Genomic DNA, 7,718 nt, shown 5'->3' on the forward strand with positions numbered 1-7,718 from the left:
AATAATTAATACAATTTTTGAAAAAAATGCAGTCTCCAACAAAAAGCATTCCAGACAAAAAACTATAGAACCTGTGTAAGATCTTTTAGTATCATTAAATAGAGAAAAGACCAAAGTATATAATGAATAGGTTTTTAAATTCCTAGAATCATAAATAACGGAAATATAAAACATTTTTTGAAAAAAATCCGTTTTTATTGTTAATATTTCGTTCCCCGGAAGGACTAAGAAAGTTATAATTAAACAACTGACTATTTTTTTTGAATACCCACCCGACTCCCTATCTTCGCACCAAATTTGAGCCGGATCGGTTAACATCGACCTCGATCCAAATTTTCATGAGTGTTTGGTCGTGATTTTGTCCAAAAATTTATGTTTTTGGTTTTTTAAAATACCTACGTCGCTCCGAGAAGATTGAAATTTTATCAAAAGATGGAGGTCGACGAGGTCTATCCGTAGATACCATAAAGTCCCCCCCAGCCCCCTCCATTTAATTGCAATTAAGCATTTTTAAAAAATTTGCAGCCTCCCACAAAAACCGCTCCCGACGGCAAACCATACGACTTGAATAAAACTTTTTGATATCGTCGGATAGAGGAAAGACCAAGGTATACAGCGTATAAATCTCAAATTCTCAAAATTGTAAATAAGCGAGATATTAAACTTTGAAAATCGACCATCGATTTTCGGGCCGATTTTTGAGCCCGAAATGCGATTTCGAGGTGATTTCTCAAAACTGGATAAAATTTTGCATTGGGGGGTTTTCGGGGACGAGAAATTCGAATTTGTAATTATTTTTGGAAAAAAACCATAAATTATCGATGATTTATCAATATAACCCATTTTCCCGTATACCCTGCATTTATAATATTTTTTTAATTTTTTCAAATACTTACGTTATTCCGAGAAGGTTAAAATTTTTATCAAAGATGAAGATCAATGAGATCTACTTACAGATATCATAAAATTTTCCCCAGCCCCCTCCGTTTAAATGTAATTAATTATTCAACATAAATTTATAACCCCATGAAAAAACCGTTCCCGACGACAAACGGTATAACTTGTGGGAATCATTTTAGGATTTTTTTATAGACAAAGAACCAAAGTATTTACCACATAAATTTCAAATTCTCAATATTATAAACAAATAAGATATAAAACATTCAAAATTGATTATTGATGTTTAAGCCGATTTTTCCATTTGAACTGAGATTTTTAGGTTATTTCTCAACCCATATGAATCCGACAAAGTTGGAATTTTTACGAAAAATATACACCAATGAGGTCTATTCGTAGATACTATAACGTCCCCCCCAACCCCCCCTTTTTGGTTAATATTTGAATTTTATTATTTTCGTATTTATCATGTTTTTCTTCAAAAAATTTAAATTTTTAATTTTTTAAACTATCTACGTTTCTCCCAGAAGGTTGAAATTTTTATCAAAGTTAGAGGTCAATGAGGTCTATTCGTAAATACCATAACTTCTGTCTCCAGCCCTCGCCATCATTAATTAATAATCTCAAATTAAAATTTTCATGGATATCATGATACTCCTCAAAAATTCCTATTTTTATTTTTTTTAAATACCTGCATTACTTCGAAGGGATTGATTTTTTTTTAAAAGATAGAAGTCAATGAGGTCTATAAATAAAAATTATAAAGTCCTCTTCAGGTCTCACCATTTAATTATAAATAATTATTAATACTAATTTTTAAAAAATTGCAGTCTCCGACATAAACCGTTCCTGACCAAAAACCATACAACTTGTGTAAGATCTTTTCATATCATTAAATAGAGAAAAGACCAAAGTATATAATGAATAGGTTTTTAAATTCCTAGAATTATAAATAACGGAAATATAAAACATTTTTTGAAAAAAATCCGTTTTTTTTGTTAATATTTCGTCCCCTGGAAGGACTAAGAAAGTTATAATTAAACAACTGACTATTTTTTTTGAATACCCCCCCGACCCCCTATCTTCGTGCCAAATTTGAGCCGGATCGGTTAACATCGACCTCGATCCAAATTTTCATGAGTGTTTGGTCGTGATTTTGTCCAAAAATTTATGTTTTTGGTTTTTTAAAATACCTACGTCGCTCCGAGAAGATTAAAATTTTATCAAAAGAGTGAGGTCGATGAGGTCTATCCGTAGATACCATAAAGTCCCCCCCAGCCCCTTCCATTTAATTGCAATTAAGCATTTTTTAAAAATTTGCAACCTCCCACAAAAGCCGCTCCCAACGGCAAACGACACGACTTGGATAAAACTTTTTGATATCGTCGGATAGAGGAAAGACCAAGGTATATAACGTATAAATTTCAAATTCTCAAAATTATAAATAAGCGAGATATTAAACTTTGAAAATCGACCATCGATTTTCGGACCGATTTTTGAGCCCGAAATGCGATTTCGAGGTGATTTCTCAAAACTGGATAAAATTTTGCATTGGGGGGTTTTCGGGGACGAGAAATTCGAATTTGTAATTATTTTTGGAAAAAAACCATGAATTATCGATGATTTATCAATATAACCCATTTTCCCGTATACCCTGCATTTATAATGTTTTTTTAATTTTTTCAAATACTTACGTTGTTCCGAGAAGGTTAAAATTTTTATCAAAGATGAAGATCAATAAGATCTATTTACAGATACCATAAAATTTCCCCCAGCCCCCTCCATTTAAATATAATTAATTATTCTATGTAAATTTACAACCCTATGAAAAAACCGTTCCTGACGACAAACGGTATAACTTGTGGGAATCATTTTAGGATTTTTTTATAGACAAAGAACCAAAGTATTTACTACATAAATTTCAAATTCCCAAAATTATAAACAAATAAGATATAAAACATTCAAAATTGATTATTGATTTTTAAGCAGATTTTTCCATTTAAACTGAGATTTTTAGGTTATTTCTCAACCCATATGAATCCGACAAAGTTGAAATTTTTATGAAAGATACATACCAATGAGGTCTATTCGTAGATACTATAACGTCCCCCCAATCCCCCCCTTTTTGGTTAATATTTGCATTTTATTATTTTCGTATTTATCATGTTTTTCTTCAAAAAATTTAAATTTTTAATTTTTTAAACTATCTACGTTTCTCCCAGAAGGTTGAAATTTTTATCAGAGTTAGAGGTCAATGAGATCTATTCGCAAATACCATAACGTCCGTCTCCCGCCCTCCCCATCATTAATTAATATTCTAAAATTATAATTTTCATGGATATCGTGATACTCTTCAAAAATTCAAATTTTTATTTTTTTTAAATACCTGCATTACTTCGAAGAGATTGATTTTTTTTTTAAAAGATGGAAGTCAATGAGGTCTATAAATAAAAATTATAAAGTCCTCCTCAGCTCTCACTATTTAAATATAAATAATAATTAATACAATTTTTGAAAAAAATGCAGTCTCCAACAAAAAGCATTCCAGACAAAAAACTATAGAACCTGTGTAAGATCTTTTAGTATCATTAAATAGAGAAAAGACCAAAGTATATAATGAATAGGTTTTTAAATTCCTAGAGTCATAAATAACTGAAAAATAAAACATATTTTGAAAAAATTCCGTTTTTTTTGTTAATATTTCGTCCTCCGGAAGGACTAAGAAAGTTATAATTAAACAACTGACTATTTTTTTTGAATACCCCCCCGACCCCCTATCTTCGTGCCAAATTTGAGCCGGATCGGTTAATATCGACCTCGATCCAAATTTTCATGAGTGTTTGGTCGTGATTTTGTCCAAAAATTTACATTTTTAATTTTTTAAAATACCTACGTCGCTCCGAGAAGATTGAAATTTTATCAAAAGATGGAGATCGACGAGGTCTATCCGTAGATACCATAAAGTCCCCCCCAGCCCCCTCCATTTAATTGCAATTAAGCATTTTTAAAAAATTTGCAGCCTCCCACAAAAACCGCTTCCGACGGCAAACCATACGACTTGAATAAAACTTTTTGATATCGTCGGATAGAGGAAAGACCAAGGTATATAGCGTATAAATTTCAAATTCTCAAAATTGTAAATAAGCGAGATATTAAACTTTGAAAATCGACCATCGATTTTCGGGCCGATTTTTGAGCCCGAAATGCGATTTCGAGGTGATTTCTCAAAACTGGATAAAATTTTGCATTGGGGGGTTTTCGGGGACGAGAAATTCAAATTTGTAATTATTTTTGGAAAAAAACCATAAATTATCGATGATTTATCAATATAACCCATTTTCCCGTATACCCTGCATTTATAATGTTTTTTTAATTTTTTCAAATACTTACTTTGTTCCGAGAAGGTTAAAATTTTTATCAAAGATGAAGATCAATGAGATCTATTTACAGATATCATAAAATTCCCCCCAGCCCCCTCCGTTTAAATGTAATTAATTATTCAACATAAATTTATAACCCCATGAAAAAACCGTTCCTGACGACAAACGGTATAACTTGTGGGAATCATTTTAGGGATTTTTTTATAGATAAAGAACCGAAGTATTTACCACATAAATTTCAAATTCTCAATATTATAAACAAATAAGATATAAAACATTCAAAATTGATTTTTGATGTTTAAGCTGATTTTTCCATTTAAACTGAGATTTTTAGGTTATTTCTCAACCCGTATGAATCCGAAAAAGTTGAAATTTTTATGAAAGATACACACCAATGAGGTCTATTGGTAGATACTATAACGTCCCCCCCAACCCCCCCTTTTTGATTAATATTTGCATGTTATTATTTTCGTATTTATCATGTTTTTCTTCAAAAATTTTAAATTTTTAATTTTTTAAACTATCTACGTTTTTCCCAGAAGGTTGAAATTTTTATTAAAGTTAGAGGTCAATGAGGTCTATTCGTAAATACCATAACGTCTGTCTCCAGCCCTCCCCATCATTAATTAATATTCTAAAATTATAATTTTCATGGATATTGTGATACTCTTCAAAAATTCAAATTTTTATTTTTTTTAAATACCCGCATTACTTCGAAGGGATTGATTTTTTTTTAAAGATGGAAGTCAATGAGGTCTGTAAATAAAAATTATAAAGTCCTCTTCAGGTCTCACCATTTAATTATAAATAATCATTAATACTAATTTTTAAAAAATTGCAGTCTCCGACATAAACCGTTCCCGACCAAAAACCATACAACTTATGTAAGATCTTTAGGTATCATTAAATAGAGAAAAGACCAAAGTTTATAATGTATAGGTTTTTAAATTAATAGAGAAATAAATAACGGAAATATTAAACCTTTTATGAAAAAAATCCTTTTTTTTGGTTAATATTATGTCCCCCGGAAGGACTAAGAAACTTATAATTAAACAACTGACTATTTTTTTTGAATACCCCCCCGACCCCCTATCTTCGTGCCAAATTTGAGCCGGATCGGTTAATATCGACCTTGATCCAAATTTTCATGAGTGTTTGGTCGTGATTTTGTCCAAAAATTTATGTTTTTGGTTTTTTAAAATACCTACGTCGCTCCGAGAAGATTGAAATTTTATCAAAAGATGGAGGTCGACGAGGTCTATCCGCAGATACCATAAAGTCCCCCCCAGCCCCCTCCATTCAATTGCAATTAAGCATTTTTTAAAAATTTGCAGCCTCCCACAAAAGCCGCTCCTCACGGCAAACGATACGACTTGGATGAAACTTTTTGATATCGTCGGATAGAGCAAGGACTAAGGTATATAAGTTATAAATTTCAAATTCTCAAAATTGTAAATAAGCAAGATATTGAACTTTGAAAATCGACCATCGATTTTCGGGCCGATTTTTGAGCTCGAAATGCGATTTCGAGGTGATTTCTCAAAACTGGATAAAATTTTGCATGGGGGGGTTTTCGAGGACGAGAAATTCGAATTTGTAATTATTTTTTGAAAATATCGATAAATTATCGACGATTTATCGATATAACCCAATTGCACATGTACCCTGCACTTAAAGGGGTTTTTGATTTTTTAAAAATACTAAATATCATCCCAGAAACCTCAATTTTTTTTTAAAAAATAGAGCAAAGCGGGGTTTATCTTTAAAAAAATAAAACTCCCCCCTCCACCCCTCCGTTTAGGCCCTATCGGTCATTATTTAAATTTTTTATTTTTTTTTCAAAATTTGCTCGTTTCGACAAACGGCGAGGTTTTTAAGCGATTTTTTGATATCGTCCGATAGATCTCGGGCAATGATATATCGCCTATAAATTTCGGCCTCCTGCGATTATAAATAAGCGAGATATCGATAATCAAAAATTCGTCGCGAAACCTTGACATAATTTCAAGGTCATTTCTCCGGAGGGAACGAAATTTCGCCTAAGGGGGTTTACGAAAGCCGCGAATCCAAATCCGATAATATTTTTTGGAAATATCGACAAATTGTCGATAATCTATCGATTCGACATTTTGACACCCCTCGTACACGCTCAGACATAAAAATTGCTAAGCCCCACTTGTATCTAAATTTTCCCGGTCTTAGCGGCCTTTTCGGAAACGGGAGTCCCCAATCTATCTCAGAAAAATATAAACCCCTTTTCCGAGAAGGTTTAACAGATTGAAAATATTCCCCGAAATAAAATTTCGATGAAAACCTCCATCCGCGCCCGAGAGTTTGACCTCCGACCAATTTCCTATAACAAAACGTGCCGTAACTCGAACTACACCAATTTGATCCCCCATCCCCCCTTAATAATAAAAAAATTTTATACCGCCGCCCGGCCTTATAGGTTCTTCAAAAAAAATTACAATACAATGAGCGGACACCGGCCAAAATCACCGAAAATGCCTTCGACCTCGAATAACTTCCAAGGTCGCAGGAACTGACCTCCCCAGAGGTCATTTTAGGAACCCCCCGGCGCCCCTCCACAAAAGCCCCAAACATGAACGGAATCGCCCTGGGGGCGTAAAAAAGCGCCAAGGTCGAACTCGTCGGGTGGTCAGAAATAGGCCCGAAATCGTGTCGCCGAGGTGTTTACCCGGGAGCGGCCGCCCCCCTATGGGTCCGATTTTGATTCGGTTTGGGCCAGAACGTTCCAGAGAGTCTAGTTAATACGTCCAAAAAGTTTGAAGCCCCTGCCCCACCGATAAACGGACGATAATCTATTTTGAAGACGTTTTCCAATTTTCGATTAAAAACGGCTCCCGCAAGTTTGACCTCGATTATTCGCTACGCCCCTGGTAGAATCTCGGCGCAAAGTGGGGCGCTAGAAGCGCCCATCCCTTCTCTATTTTAAAAAAAATCAGCGGCCCCCTCGTCCGTTTCTCCGAATTTTGGCGATTTTTCAAACGCGACGATGACGAAAATCGTCAAAAAAAGGGTCCCAAATCTACCCCCCTAAATATTATAAAATCGCGTTTTCGCCAAGATAGGTCTCCTATGCCGCTCCAAAATTTTCCCCCACCACCGTTAGTTGCCCGACTTTTTCCATAGATTTTGAAAAAAACCATTTTTTCTTTTTAGAGCAAGTTTCGGGAAAATTTAAACGGGAGGCCCGGTCCCCCCGTACCACTTGGCCGGATTCGGATCGCGCACGCGGACAGCCCCGACCCCCCTAAATTTTAAAAAAATTAATCCCCCCTTCCCCGACCCGACGCCGAAAAACGGGACCGCCGCGACGAAAAAAGGGTAACCAATTTCGAGCCATTTTTGTCGACCTCGCCGTTCGATCGGCGATATCTCCGCCGAGGTTTGTGCTTTTTTCGATCCGATTGCGCCAGT

Source organism: Cylas formicarius, unplaced genomic scaffold (assembly GCF_029955315.1).
Source record: "Cylas formicarius isolate icCylForm1 unplaced genomic scaffold, icCylForm1.1 PGA_scaffold_27__1_contigs__length_107038, whole genome shotgun sequence".
Classification (NCBI taxonomy): domain Eukaryota; kingdom Metazoa; phylum Arthropoda; class Insecta; order Coleoptera; family Brentidae; genus Cylas; species Cylas formicarius.